The sequence below is a fragment of the Lissotriton helveticus genome, chromosome 5_1, assembly GCF_964261635.1.
Source record: "Lissotriton helveticus chromosome 5_1, aLisHel1.1, whole genome shotgun sequence".
Lineage (NCBI taxonomy): Eukaryota > Metazoa > Chordata > Amphibia > Caudata > Salamandridae > Lissotriton > Lissotriton helveticus.
The window spans coordinates 938,694,645-938,710,957 of record NC_136065.1 but is presented as its reverse complement, the minus strand read 5'-3'; the positions used below and the strand labels follow the sequence as shown (position 1 = coordinate 938,710,957).

The window sequence follows — 16,313 nt, the reverse complement described above, 5'->3', positions numbered from 1 at the left end:
ATTATGGGGACTTGTATCAATCAAGACCGGTAGCAACGCAACAAGAAACGCTCCAATACTTAGACAATATTGCCATTGCCTGGCTGTCTGACGCTCAGCAGCAGTATCTATCACTACCGATCACGGTGGAGGAGGTGACAGAAGTGATCCAATCATTGCCCAACGGTAAGAGTCCTGGCCCGGATGGATTCACTTGTGAGTTTTATAAAACATATAGGGACCTCCTGGCACCTCGCTTGGTTGCTATGTTCGGGGCCGCACATGATGCTCAGATACTGCCATCTACACTTCGAGAGGCGTTAATAGTGGCCCTCCTTAAGCCGGATAAGGACCCAGAAAGCTGTAATTCATATCGCCCGCTCTCCCTACTTAATGTAGACTCAAAAATACTCGCTAAAATACTGGTGATGCGACTGCAACTACTCATGCCGAATCTGGTCCTCCCAGACCAGTCAGGTTTTATACTTTCCCGCAACACAACACACAACACAAGAACACTGTTTGCGGTCTCACACTATCTAGACCCGACGATGAAAGCTGTGGCTGTGATGCTGGATGCCGCCAAGGCATTTGATTCTATTGAATGGTCTTACTTAATTACTATACTACATAGGATGGGCTTTCCACCGATATACATTCAATGGATCCAACTGCTGTACACGAAACCCACTGCCAGAGTCAGGATTAATGGCTATGTATCTGAAGCCTATAACATAGAAAGAGGGACCAGACAGGGCTGCCCATTGTCCCCCCTGCTATTTGCTCTGGCCCTAGAACCCCTGGCCTGCATAGTTAGGCAGAAGAGCCACCATCTCGCTCTGCAATTTACGAGTAGGCCCCTACATATCTCGCTATATGCGGACGATATGTTACTATATGTTCATGACTCACCATGTAACCTAGATCCCCTCTTACGTACATACATCAAATTTGGAGGTTTCTCGGGACTGCAGATAAATTGGGAAAAATCCTCGATCATCCCACTCACAGACACCACCACACCGCACGCTGTAGAATACCCATTAGACTGGCAAACAGACCCCATAAGATACCTAGGCATATGGTTTCATAGGGACCCGGAAATAGTCATTAGGACAAACTACGGTAGAGCGATTGAGGCCCTGGAGGACAAAACTAAATGGTGGATTCAACTCCCATTATCCCTAGCCGATCGAATAGCGATAGTAAAGATGGTAGTGCTCCCCAAACTCCTTTACCTATTCAACAATATCCCCATTCAGCCGCCAAGAAAAGTGTTCAAGCGCATAACTACGATGATCTTGAGGCTGATCTGGGCAGGTAGACAAGCGCGTATCGACCTAACTACCTTGACGCTGCCAACATCCAAAGGGGGCTGGGGTGTACCCGATTTCTTCCTATATCATCTCTGCGCTCAGGCACAGTATGCAGCCTTCTGGTTTCATAGAACCCCATACATGACACATGTAGCTGTTGAGGAGGGAGATGCTGATTCCATCCCACTTGACGCCATCATCACACACGACAGACCGCCACTTCACGATAAGGACATCAACACCGTGGATGTTACTAACGCAGCATGGAAGAGATTAGGCCAGCTAGCCCGTAAATTACCACTTTACGCTCCGGCTCTTCCCCTTCATAATCATCCGGCGTTGTCCGTAACAGCTGAACCAGTGGGTATGGGCCTATTAACACAAGTAGGACTAATTTCCATGGGAGATTTATATAAAAATGGAACCTTCCTCACAGAACATGATTTAGCCTACATACAAAACCCATCATTGTTATTTCAATTTACATTTTATAGACTGAAAATGGCAATTCGGCACCTCTATCACACCTTTCCGGTGGAACCACCCACCCTGAATACATAGCAATTGATTCTAGCGACCTCTAACACATCTCACTTAGTATCCAGACTTTATACATCAGCTCAAACAGAGATAGGACACACCACTGCTAAGGCTCGGGAACGATGGAACCCGCTATTGGAGGATCCCCTCACTGACAAAGACTGGGAAACTACATGCACTCTGACTACACTCCTAACGCCGAATGGAAACTTACGCATCATTCATTTTAAATACTTACACCAGGCATACTACACCCCAGTCTCTCTGCATAAATACGGTCTGAGAGAAGATGCGTGATGCAAACGCTGTCACTTTCGTCATGGTGACTTCATACATTTAGCATGGCACTGTGTGAAGATCCAGGCCTACTGGCTGGAAGTTACTAATAAACTGTCTGAAATTATGGGGATACCTCTGGAGTGCACCATTCGCTGTTGTCTCCTGGGTTTATTGGGGAAGATGAAACCAATGCCACGTAGGTTTTGTGCAGTGGCCCTACTGCTAGCTAAGCGCAGAGTCTCAATGTGCTGGGGGAGTAAAAAGGTGCCAACAATCAAGCAATGGCTCAGGGATATGACTTACTACCATGATACATTACGCACATATGAAGAAATGTTACCAGCTAGGTCCAGGCCAAAGGACTATTGGGTATATCTAACTGCATACCTAAATGCTCAAGGGGATGAGTGAAAGCTGTTTAGCCTCGAGAAATGATGCAACTGCTGTAAATTTTGTGATATGATCGTTGTATAGGCACTGTTCAACCACATTAAGCAATAATGTTGGGAGGGGACGGAGTGCGGTAGTGGACTGATCCAAGTGGTTCATGTTTGTGTTTCACAGTAAAATAAAACCCAAGACTCACAGTAACTATTGACGCGACCGGCCCATGGTGGTTGTAGGCGACTTGCTGTGTAAACTACACTACATCCACATACTTCTTAAGTGCTATGCAAGTACTGGTTATAACGCTGTCGGCCTTCTTTAAGGTTGTTGGCACTGAGCTGTGTTATCGGTCAAATGTATTCTCAATAAAGGTCTTGGAAACTTAAAAAAAAAAAGTTAGAATGCCATGACTTTTCCCATACGTATTAAATTAACAGCTAATAAATATCTGCTTACTCTAAAAACTATTTTCTGTGATGTATCACTTCCTAATGGCTCCTGAATGTGACGTAATTCCCAAATTTCTACAGATGGGATTGTTCTATTTTTTCTTTGGAATGGCGTACGCTGGACAAAAAAAAGTAAATGGGAGTCGTTTTCTACTGCGGTCAGTTGGCATAGAGGGCAGTGGGCCTCTCTATCATCACTATTTTTGCGGAACCATTTTGCTGTGTTATAGTTAATCTGCAAGACATAGAAACGGAACTTCATGTACAGGCACTTGGCCAATTGCGGGTGAACTTCGTCCAAATATTGCTCAAAAAGGAAGAATGGTTTTATTAGCAGGAACTGGGATGTTAGCCTACCTATATCGGAACAATAGTGAATACTATTTTGCATAAACGCCCAAAATCTGTTTAATAAGATTTTTTTGAGTGATGTTAATAAATTGGGTGCATCCCAATAGTGGTTTAACCTTAGTTTACAAAACCATGATCGCACATGCCTAACCCACTAGAGGGTAACATGCTGGTTAAGTCTCAGAATCTTAATCACCCCTTTTTTATAATTTGTGAGTTCTTCTGTGGTCCACAAACGGACCCAGAATAGCAACGGTCTCAATATAGCCTGATGGTCTATGCACTTTATATTGAGGTCCTGGATGTTAGGGATCATGGTTGTGCATATAGGCAGCTGTGATAACATCCTTAGGAACTTGTTTTCATCCCCTACAAACATATTCCGCCCAGTGACGATCCCCCCCCCCACCAGAGTTCTGCACCGCAGAGGTTTGCAGATTGAGCCCTATATTTGTAGACTTCAAGAGAAGGAGACACTGCCTTGGTTACAATGTTCTGGTGTTTTTCAGTATTGGCAAGGTGTTTTGGAGCAAGAGAGTCTTGTTTTTTGTAGGTGCGAATACCAGGTCAGTTTAGTGCCTATTGTAATGCAGAGATAGTTAAAATTGAACACACATTCTAGCTTTTGTTTACAAACTATGACATTTTTCTTAAATGTTTTGTGAGGTTTTGTGTCTATATATTTTGTTTTATTAGACTTTATTTCAAGGCCCTTTAAAGCACAGTATTCACTAAAAGAATCTAACAGGTTTTGAAGTCCCTTCGGGGTTTGTGATAAGAAGATTGTATCATTGGCGAATAGTAGAGTCAGTGCTGGCACCCCACCTACTTTTTGAGAATCATGTTTGCACCCTAAAAGATGATTAACAATATCGCTTACATGTAATGAAAAGAGGGTGGGTGCCTGCACACATCCCTGCCTTACTCCTCTCCTTATGGGGATTGCCTCAGCCAGTTCAACCCTGGGTCCCCATCTAACTTTAGCATAGTTGTCTTCATGCAATCTGACTATCTGTGTCAGCAGATCTTCAGGTACACCCTGATTTTTAAGGGAGTTCCAAAGAGAGTCTCTGGGGATAAGATCAAAAGGGGCCCTTAAGTTTATAAATTTCAATGTGCAGGTGTCCTTTCATTAGAGTAGTACATTTCCAACCTATGTATAGAAGTCTAATGACCTGATCGATTGCACTTGTTCTAGCTCTGAACCCAGCTTGATACTTTGATAAAATATTATTTACCTCTATCCAGTTGTTAAGTTTCAATAAAATCTGTTTAGCATAGATCTTTTGTAAAGTGTCAGTTAGGCGTATAGGCCTATAATTGGCAGGATCTTGTTGGTTTCCCTTTTTTAAAAATTGGGATGTATTCAGCCCCTTTCCATGACTCTGGTATTGGGGCTCCTGTTGCCACAGCATTACAAAGAAGATTTATGTAAGGTCCCCATACTGTTTTGTCGTGTCTCAGCAGGTCGCCAGGTATTTTGTCAGGACCGGGGGCTTTCCCTGGCTTAACAGCGTATATAGTCGCCAAAGTTTCTTCTAAGCTAAAGTAAGGGGCAAAATGTTGCCAGCTTTGGGCGGTTGCTAGGAGACGTGTTGTCTTCATTGAAGATTTACTTGTAGGTTGGGTAGTGACCTCTGAGTACAATGTCGACAAGAGACCATACCATGTACCTGGGTCCAAAAAGAGATCCAAGCTGGTGCTGCCTGTTTTATTACCCTTTGCTAATAATCTCCAGAAACTGGAATGATCCTTATCCTTGTCTGCGATGATCAAGTCATCCCAGAAGCGATCTTCCCAATCCCATTTTTTTTTGTGCTAGTAAGTTTTTTAACCTGGCCCTTTTATCCCTTAATGCTTTGATGTTATTAGATCGCACAGCCACTAGTAGCACACTCTTTGCTTTGAGGCAGTCACTGTTGTACCAGTGGTTGGTTGAGGGGTAATTAATAGCCCAGCTGCCTCATGTTCTCTAGGGAGTTTCCTCAGGATCTGTTTTAATTTATCTATCATGGTGCAATGAATCTGCACTATAGGAATCTCTTGTGTGAATAGATCTATATAAGGGGCTAAGACGTCTGAGAAAGTATTATAGATCCTCGTCATAGCTTCACAATTGCCTAAGATAGATGGCCATTTTAAACGTCTGTGATTATTGGTGACTATCAGTTGGATTTATTTGGATTATTGCAGTAACATTATTTCTCAGGGTTCTAGTTTCAAAGAGGGATCCTACTATTGTTAGACACAGTAGGAGGTGGTCACTATCATCTCTGGCTTCTACTTTTAGATCAAGTATGTTTGCCCAAGAGTTAGCACTAACCATTAAATAGTTGATTCTACTTGATTCTACTCTTGGTAAGTACTCTTTTAAATATATAAGCACTTGGTGAATCTGAGGGCAGCTTGCCATTGAGGCTCTAAGTCCCTGCCCTGAAACTAGTTGGGCCACTGCAGTTGTGCATGGTATGGTAGAGCCAGCCTTCAAAGGCGAACACCATTTGCTATGTCCACCTCCTCTAAAATGGTTTTGAACCCCACAACTGGTTCAAACGTACAATTAAAATCTCCTCATACAATTACTATTTCCCTGTGATGGATAGTGTTTAGGAAGTTATCAATTAACTCTATCACTGGAGATTCCCTGCTAGCTGGCCCTGGTCTATTGTAAATGTTATAGATTTCAGCTTTGTTGTGTATTTTTACTTTTACCCCCAAAATTTCCACTGAAGGAAATTACAACTGGGATTTTGCAGCCTTTTGGGTAATTTTTACCCATAGGACAAGACCAACCGATGGTCTGCCTCTCATTGTGGGAACAGCACTGACACTGAACGTTTTATAGCCTAGCTTGTGCGGGATTTCCAGTGCCCAGGTTTCTTGTAGCAGGCAGAAGTCATTTTGATTTATATACTCCTGCCATTCACAATCTATTAATTTACGTTTCAGGCCAGCTATGTTCCATGATATTAGGCGCTTTACCAATGGCTGGGTTTCTTCATTCCAGGGTAGTGGACTGGCTGGGACAGATTCCGCCCCTGTATATACTCTATATTCTACAAGCTTAGTCTGTTGGTTTAGTAGGGGGTCAAATGGAATACAATTTTTGTAAGGCAAGCTTGAGAGTTTGTCACATCGGTCAGACGTAAGGACCAGCGTTGGTAGTCAATCGACTGCCTCCACATTATTTTGGGAAGGCCGATGTATGGTAGTTGTCTGGGATTTTCAGGTTCTCGATGGATCACTTCTACTTTACTACAGGGATTGTGTAGTTTGAATCTCACCAGGGTATTGGGGGGTGGGCATGTTCTTAGGTCAAGTACTATCAACCCGTCAACTAAGCTCTTTGTTTTTAATGTAAGGAGTATGGTGTCGTAGGCTAGGTTTTTACTCAGCAGGTGTTCCACTTCCAAGAGATCCGAACGTATTACTTATAAGTAGTTAGGCTTTTGTCTGATTCAGTGTATAACCTTATTTTTTAATGACTCTTCATCCTCCCTCTATGAAGAGAGGTTGAGTTTAGGGACATTCATCATATACACTTTCCATCCCACTGGCCTGGGAGCATCATTGTTTCTATAGTTGGTGGGGATCTGCCTGCGATCTGAACAGCTAGTAAGCTCCAGCTGTGCAGTGTAATGGTCCTGCTCCCAAAGTGGTCTTCCTGTGCCTACTGCAAACAGGTTGGAATGTCCCCCCCCTGATTATTATTGTGCTGAAAGTTGTTCTTTTCAATGTGCTTTTGACCACCCACTATCCCACCCATGTGCTCATTCCTTCGCTCTGGCCTTACTCTTCTGTAACTACTGGTTATCCCCCTATCCCTGCTATACCTGTCCTCATGATTTTGTCTTTACAAGTCAATGCTCAGGCCCTCTGATTCTTTAGCTGCGTAAATAGAGTGTTGTGATCTTGGATTGGTGGTTTCAGCTACCTGTAAGGCAGCCTGGCGCCTCCTACGGCTTCCACAGGGTTCCTCTGGTACTGCATCCCTATCTGCATTGGGATGTTGGGTTATATTCCCTATTAATTGCTTTTAAGTTGGCAATCTCATCCATTAGAGCGTCTAATCTCTGCACAAGCTCAATTATTAATTGAGCACTGTTGTTAGTTTGCGCACCATGGGCCTGATTTTCTGGCACCTCAGAAAAACTATATATTAAACTGGCTTTTCCTTGTAGGTTACCATGTTGTTGTACAGGCATGTTTGGGTCGGAGTTCAGTGTAGAGGGAAACACACAAATATCATCTGACGCTAATACCGAAGTTAAGGGGGTGAACCTATTTGAGCACATAATGGACAGTGGGACCTCCCTACCTCTGGCGGTACTAGTTCAGTCAACTGGGGCACGGGTCTTTGTTTGCTGTGGGGCATCGCATCTGCATTGGGCAGGAGGCATAGCTTGTGATTGATGGATGCCTGATGCACATAGTGGGTTCCTGATTATCAATTTTGTTTGGCCTGTTGGTATGGTAGTCTCTACCTGGGATCCTGGGGCACATTTGCTATTGAAGGCAGTGATTTTTTGTTTTATGCTTCTTAACGATTTTGCATTTATCGCTTAGCATTTATTCTACCTCTTCAATCAAATCATCTATTTCTTCAATGGTGCAATTCTCAGCAGCACTCTTTCTTTTCTTCAATGATTTCCCTTTAGCTGGTCCCTCTGTAGCCTTCCACTTGCCCATAGTAACGGAATTTTTGGTTATGTTGGAAAGGAGGTGCCTCACCCAGTGCCTCCCCCACCAGAATGTACTTTGAGAGTTTGCCTCTTTTCCTGATCGCTAGTAACGAGGACCGTGCAAAGTGGCAAAAGCAGTTGCCAATAATTCCCAGGCAGCAAAACAATTAGACCCCTTGCCAGTGTCCCTATCAATCGCATTGACCGAAAGTTCACCAATTATGCTCACAACAATGTGTCTACCATGGAAAATCAAAGGTGCAACCAAACCCGTCATTAACGGAGCTTGCAGTACCGAGTTTTTCAAGTTCTTCACCCCGCTGGACACGTTTTTTGACTCGTTCCAATTTGGGAATTTTTTGGGAGGCAAGGTTCAATTGGGTCCCAAGAACAGTCTGGCGCTCTTCTTCAGCTACAGTGAGGACGAATTTAAGTCTTACCTAAGGGGCTGAAGATACCACAGGATAGCAGAACCAAGGGGGGTGGCCCTGCGCTGCCCTGCCTCTTCCTGTCAGTGACGGGCGCAGGACGGGCCCGCCCTTGGCCGTCCCGTGAGCCTCCCACACCGCAGGTGTTTGTCAGTGCTTAAAAGAGCATCTGTAGCCCCTCCCTCCAGGGAGCGATGACAATTGAGGCCTGTGTCCCCCAAGCAGCACAGCAAAAAATTCTGTGGAGGCAGCGGCCCGTATCGCTGGTGTTTGTCGGCGCTTAAAAGCACATCAGTAGCCCCTCCCTCCTAGGAGCAATGATTTCTGGGGACTGTGGTCCCCCAAGCGGTACACAGACAAAATATCGAAAATAAAATATCGGAAAGACAAAATATCGAAGTTAAAATATCGAAGGTAAAAAATATTGGGAAGCAAATATATCGGATACAAAAATATCGTAATAGGTAAGTAAGTAGAAATATCGAAAAAAATAATATCGTATGACAAAATATCGACAATACAAAATATCGTGTAGTAATGGAAAAAATAAATAGTGTAGGAAAAAATATAATAATTGTAAATAAAAATTTGATAAAAAGGTCTATATTAAAAAATTACAATATATTTAATATAAAAATATTTTTAAAAAACATATATAGTTTTAGGAGCGGGTTATTGGGTTTATAGGGGATAAGGGTGGGAAGTAATTTAAAAATAAATAATAAATTAATATATATTTGTAAAAAACTTTTTATTAATAATTGATTGGTAAATAATTAATATTAATTAGTTAATTAATTAATATAATTTAGTACATTATTTTATATAATAATTAATTGGTAATTAATGAATATTAATTAGTTAATTAATTAATATAATATCGTACATAATAGTACAAAAATAATAATTGGTAATTAATTATTATTAATTAGTAAATTAATTAATATAATTTTTGACATAATTTTTAATAATAAATAATTGGTAATTACATAATAATAATTAATTGGTAATTAATTAATATTAACTAGTTAATTAATTAATATAATTTTGTATATATTTTTAAATAATAAATATGTGTTAATTAATTATTATAATTTAGTTAATTAATTAATATAATTTATTTCATATTTTTAAATAATAATTAATTGGTAATTAATTATTATAAATTAGTTAAATTATATTAATTAGCTTCATTTAGTTTAATATATATTTTTTACTTGTAAATTAATTTGGAAAAAATAATATTAATAATTAAATTAATTTCTTTACAGCTAATGTGCTAATATATTAACTTTATTGTTATTGTTAATTAATAATTATTTTGTAATTACATAATAATAATTATTTTTGGGTAAAGGAGTATTGTTAGAGTTCAGGGTCAGTTTTCAGTTCTTGGTTAAAGGGGTATTTTTAGGGTTCATAGTCAGTTTTCAGTTTTTGGGTAAAGGGGTATTTCTTGGGTTCAGGGTTAGTTTACAGTTTTTGGGTAAAGGTGTAGTTTTTGGGTTCAGGGTCAGTTTTCAGTTTTTGGGTAAAGGGGTATTTCTTGGGTTCAGGGTCAGTTTTCAGTTTTTGGGTAAAGGGGTATTTCTTGGGTTCAGGGTCAGTTTTCAGTTTTTGGGTAAAGGGGTATTTTTAGGGTTCAGGGTCAGTTTTGGGTTTTTGGGTAAAGGGGTATTTTTAGGGTTCTGGGTCAGTTTTCAGTTTTTGGGTAAAGGGGTATTTTTAGGGTTCAGGGTCAGTTTTGGGTTTTTGGGTAAAGGGGTATTTTTTGGGTTCTGGGTCAGTTTTTAGTTTTTGGGTAAAGGGGTATTTTTAGGGGTCAGGGTCCGTTTTCAGTTTTTGGGTAAAGGGGTATTTTTTGGGTTCAGGGTCAGTTTTCAGTTTTTGGGTTAAGGGGTATTTTTAGGGTTCAGGGTCAGTTTTGGGTTTTTGGGTAAAGGGGTATTTTTTGGGTTCAGGGTCAGTTTTCAGTTTTTGGGTAAAGGGGTATTTTTAGGGTTCAGGGTCAGTTTTGGGTTTTTGGGTAAAGGGGTATTTTTAGGGTTCAGGGTCAGTTTTGGGTTTTTGGGTAAAGGGGTATTTTTAGGGTTCAGGGTCAGTTTTCAGTTTTTGGGTAAAGGGGTAATTTTAGGGTTCAGGGTCAGTTTTGGGTTTTTGGGTAAAGGGGTATTTTTTGGGTTTAGGGTCAGTTTTCAGTTTTTGGGTAAAGGGGTATTTTTAGGGTTCAGGGTCAGTTTTGGGTTTTTGGGTAAAGGGGTATTTTTAGGGTTCAGGGTCAGTTTTCAGTTTTTGGGTAAAGGGGTATTTTTAGGGTTCAGGGTCAGTTTTGGGTTTTTGGGTAAAGGGGTATTTTTTGGGTTCAGGGTCAGTTTTAATTTAATGTACGCTGGATTTGGTATAGTAATAATTAAATTATTAGAGACCAACATATACTCACATTTAATATACAGTGCAACATTTCTGATAAGATTGTTACATTATAGTAAGATAATGATACAAATAGTTCAACATGATTGTAGAAACATTATTTTTATTTATGTTTCGCAAATAAAATGTTATTTCATTACAAAATTCTTTTTATTACATTTGGTTTTATAAACATATTTTATAAACACAATGATAAGCAACTATACAGAAGCATTATTATTTTCATACTTTTTGTACAAAAATGAATATTATTTATTATCTCTTTTACATATTGTAATTTCATAAAGAAATGTAGAAATAACAAAAGTATTTTTTACACTTTATTTCAATACATAAAATATTTATTATGTAAGTCACATATTTTTAACACATTTTTCTATTATTATAATTTTTGACAATGTAGTTATATTTCTAGACATTGTTAATATAAATATTATTCTTTTCATAATATTTATTTATTACATTCATTTACATATTTGTTAATCAAATCATTGTAGGATTAAAGTAAATATTTCTTTACAATAATAGAAACTTAATGTTCATTTTTGCATATTTAGTGAAGTATATATATTATATTTTATACTTGGGACTATTTTATTGCATTTGGGTGCTTTATTTTGTAACCGGGTTAGGTCGTTTTGGGTTATTTGGAAGAAGGGCTGATCGCGGTTGGGAGACACTTCACGTCGCTTCAGGTAAGGTTTATTTTATATGTTTTATGTGTATTTTAATGATGTTTTGAGATTAGTGACCTTATATTTTGTGTTGTTGAATGTGAGGGAGGTATGTTTTAGATTTCGAAAACAGATAATTACTTATGGTATATACACGTAGTGTTAGTTAGTTAACTCATTATATATAGAGTGAATTTTAGTCTTTTACGGTATATCTACAAGTGAAATAATCTATTTTAATATGTTTGTACCTAATTATTAGCTAATTAATGTGGGTGGGAATGTCTGTTTTCTATGTTTTTGTCATAGGTGTACGCTACATCGGAAGTTCCGTTTTTTTTTTAAAGGAAGTGTTTGTTTGTTTAATTCAACACTGCTTTGCAAACACTTCTTTACATTTTTCGGTTTTGCTGGAGCGATTCTTTCTATTTTTCAATTTTTTTGGGTTTTTTATGCTTATTCGATGGCTCTGGATAACGTGGATGTCTTAATTTTGGAACAGTTGTATTTTTACATTTTCTTTTGGGTTAATTTGGCACTACCTGGATTACTATGGTGGACAAGGAGGTTATTGGATTGACAACATGATTGGTAAGTCCTTGCTTTCTTATTTTGTGTGGGTGGGTAATGTTATTTTTATTATGGAATAGTTTTTTACTTGTTATTTAGTTTTAATGTGTGCATATATTATAATAATATCTCTATATATTGCATACATTAAATACTTTAGAAGCTCACGTTACATATTTTTCCATACTTAGGTGATACTTTTAGTGTTTTATAACATTTTGGGAATTAATTAGAGTAGTGTTTTGGCAATGATATTTAGGTATTCTATGCCTTTTGTACTAGGGTAAAGTTTAACTTGTTCTTCCAGGTACTTGTGCATTTGTTTATTTTGCTTTGATGTTTTAGGGACAAGTTCAGTTACAGATTGGTCCATTCTAAATTCCTGGTAGCTCTGTTCTTTCTGTAGACATTTAATGAAATGTTCTAGAGTAGGTTTGGTTCTGCCAGTTGATTGTACAAATGCATTGTGCCAACCTTCCACTGCATTGTTAGTTTTTGAATCTCCGTTAAGGGTACTTCTGTAAACGTTCCACCAGGGTATGAGGAATTTGGGATTTCGTCTGTGGCCAGATCTGTGGAGTCTGCCTACCCAGGTGTCTTCAAAGTAGTCCAGAAATGGACTTAATTTAGCTTCATTTTGTTTGTAGAAGGGGCTGTCTATAAGAATGTTGTAGTGTTCAGCTACGTCTGTTTCAGGTACATAAGCAAGTGCAATGAGTTTTTTAATTTGGAAAGCAAAAGATGAGTTTGTAGCATATTCGACACTTAGGGTAGTTTTTTGAAGGTGTCTCCATAAACACTGGTTTAAATGATAATAGCAGCCTTGAATGCAGGTATGGGGGTGGATTTTTATGATAGTTGAGAGCATTGCTTGCTCAAAATCAAGAATGATACTTTCAGGAGAAAAATCATTAGTTTTTTGTTTAATTATATTTATTAACTCCATATATGTGGAATTATTTTTGTTTGGTAATAGTGCATATAGCAAAGGTATGTTGCAGTTGTGGTAGAGGCCATGTATTGTGTATAATTGGAAAAATGGTTTGGGACAGATGTTAAATGTTCCATCCATCATCCAATATTGGCTTTGCTGCAGTTTAACTAAATTCATACTGGTACCAAAAATTATAAGCCTTTTGTCATTGTTTTCATTGTCGTAAACTATAAATGGTTGTTTATTTAAAGTTATTATTTGGTTAGCAGTTAAATTTATATCCTGATATGTTCTGGGAGATGGTGTTGTAGAAGTAGTAGCTTTTTTAGTTCGTGCTATAGTTCTTTTTAAGGAGAGGATATTTGGCATTTGAGTTGTGGCAGTTTTTGGGATTTTAGGAATGGCTTCTTTTAAAATGACATTTGTTTGCTTTTGGGAACCTGTACTAGCTTCTTTTATATTTTCCAAAGCTGTTCTAACTTCTATTTCAGTAACATTAGGTGGATGATTGTGTTCCCTAGTATACAGTACTGTAGCTTCTTTAGTTGTTGCTCTGCCATAGCACTTGTTAGAATAATATTTACAACATTTCCAATTAACTTGCATGCCATATTGCTTTTCTTGTGTATAAGTGTAACCCATGTAGCATAGTAATAGTTTTCCTTTCTGGCTGGTCACAAATTCGGCTCCTTCGGTCATTTTGTACTTTGTATATCTATAAAATGTATATATAATAGTTAATGTCAAATTAAATGTGATAAATAATCTATGTTAGTGATAAGTAGGAATGTTTATACTTACGTGTTTTTGAATTTACAGCAAAATTAGGAGCTGCTTGCTTCTTTAGTTGGGGATAATTGTTTGTGATGTTGTTGTAGCTGTTATGAAAAACATGAAAGTAGTATATTATTAATTAATGTTTTGGTACATTTGCAATGTTAGAGCTCATTTCTACTACAAAAGTGTATCTTCATGATTCACATTGTGAAGATACTTACATATTTTTTTAGGTTGGTCTTTGCCAGTATAGTTGTTTCTTCAGCTTCTGGAGAGTAGTTTGTAGTGTTATCTTAAATAAAAAAGGAACATATGTATTAGAATAATCACCATGTTGGTATGTTTTTTAATAGATTATCTGGTAATTATGTTCTTTAATATACTTACTTTGTGATTAGTATCTGTATTATTCAGAATGTGGAGTTCTGTATTATGTCTGTATATCTATTCGTTGTGTTTGCTCTGTAAATAAACAATATATAATAGAACATAATTAGAACAGTTCTAAATGTTAGTATTGTTTTTCCACATTTATTTCAGTTGCATAATACTTACGTAGTAAAATGTATTGGAGAAATAGTACTGATGTCCTTAGTTCATTAGTAGTGCAGTTTTCAGTAGTAGAATCTACAGAAAAAAAGAAATATGTGGGGCAAAAGTCATTATTTCTGTGTGTTTAGATTTATGTGCACATAATGAATCAATGTGAAATTACTTACATAGTTATTAGAATCTGTATTCCTAGGGTTTGTTCACAGTTATTTTGAGTAGAATATTCAGTACTCGTTGTATCTAAAAAAAATAGTTTCATATAATTATTTAGCATGTTAAGTAGTATGAATAGCAAAGGGGCACTGGGTATTTAGCAGGTAAGTAAGTAGTATTAGCAAATAATGCACTTTCTATTTTATTTACTTACTTAGAAGATGTGATAGTAGGTTGATAGTCTGGTTCTTCTAGTTGTTGTGCAGCAATTCGGATAGAGATGAATCTCCTTCAGTGACTTTTGGCAAGTAGTTTGTGCTTAGATTTTAATTGTTTATATAGGGGAGTGTCAGTAGTAATTACTTTGCTATTGGTTTATTTAAAAAATTAGGTTTGTGATTGGTTAGTTAGTATATTTGAATTTCAGTTGTGATTACTTTGTAATAGAAGTGAAAAACAAAAACAAATTATAAAATTATACAAAGTAGTATAGAATATGTGTATATGTGTAGGTGATATAATTATACCAATAGGATATTTTTTACAAATTAATAGTGTGTCTATAGTATTAATTTAAGTATTGTGTGTTTATTTAGATGTGAACACATATAAAACGTTAATTAATTATGCAAACAGATGCATATAAAAAGTCGATATAGCTGATAATCCGATATTGAAGTGCACGATATTTTTGATGTCGATATTATAGTTAATGTCATTATTTTTTGTAGATAGCGATATTTTTGTTTTCCGATGTTAATGTAGTCGATATAAAAGTAAACAATGTTTTTGTATATCGATATTAAAAAATCGATATTTGTGTATATATCTAGTTAAGTATAGGAACCCGATATTTTTGATTTCGATATTTTTGCTCCGATATTTTTGTACGTCGATATTGTGAATCTCGATATTTTGTCAGACATTCCCCCCAAGCAGCACAGCAAGTAATTCAGTGGCGACAGTGGCAGCGGCAGGGTCCAGTGTCGCGGGTGATTGTTGGTGCTTAAAAGTGCATCAGTAGCCCCTCCCTCCTGGGAGCGATGACGTCTGGGGCCTGTGGTCCCCCAAGCAGCACAGCAAGAAATTCAGTGGCTGCAGTGGCAGAGGAGGATGGGTTTCTTTAGGAGGGATATGACCTCTGCGTGTTTCCATCTGTCCGGGGGGCTGCTGTGGTGATTGAGGTGTTGATGATGCTGGTGAGTTCTGTGCTGATTGGGTAGGTTCAAAGGTTGAAAAGACAGTGGGGACACGGGTCGGTGGATGTCCTGGAGTGAATGGATGACAAGATGGTTGTGGTGGTCTGAGTTGTGAGCGGAGACCAAGTGGTGATCATTCGGCTGATGTGTGCTGGTTGGTCGAGGTTTTTGAGGTTGAGAGCAGTGGGTTGGGAGTCAAAGGTGTTAAAGATGGTGAAAATCTTGCTGTTGAAGTAGTCCGAGAGGGTGTCATGGAGTTCTTGAGAGGGGTACATTTTATGTTCGCTGTTGCGGATGGGTTTGAGAATTCCTTGACTATTTTGAAGAGTTTTTTCATGTGGTTGGCCGCTGTATAAATGCGGGCTGTGATGGCTGTTCTCTTGGCTTCCTTGATGCACCGGTTGTAGTTGCTGAGGGCTGCTTTGTGAGCAGTTCTGTTGAAGGGGTTCCTTGTGGTGTGGCACTCTCACAACCATACACACTCACTTACTCATATACAGATATACATAATCAAACGCTCTGGCACACACACATCCAGACATGCATGCATCCACATGCTGACAGACATCCCTATGCACTCATAGCCACACACACAACTGGACCCACACACACA

General features: G+C 38.3%; 1 protein-coding gene and 1 long non-coding RNA gene across 8 annotated transcripts in view; both read right to left on the bottom strand.

The window, feature by feature from the left end:
• CC2D2B (coiled-coil and C2 domain containing 2B) overlaps window positions 1-16,313 on the bottom strand; it is a 1,917,855-nt gene that overhangs the window by 1,570,052 nt on the left and 331,490 nt on the right. The gene's annotated exons all lie outside the window — the stretch shown is intronic.
• On the bottom strand, window positions 13,330-14,075 carry LOC144753449 (uncharacterized). The gene is made up of 3 exons (XR_013594363.1): window positions 14,018-14,075; window positions 13,821-13,897; window positions 13,330-13,734 (listed from the first exon to the last, which is right to left on the bottom strand). It is a non-coding gene; the product is annotated as an uncharacterized LOC144753449 (long non-coding RNA).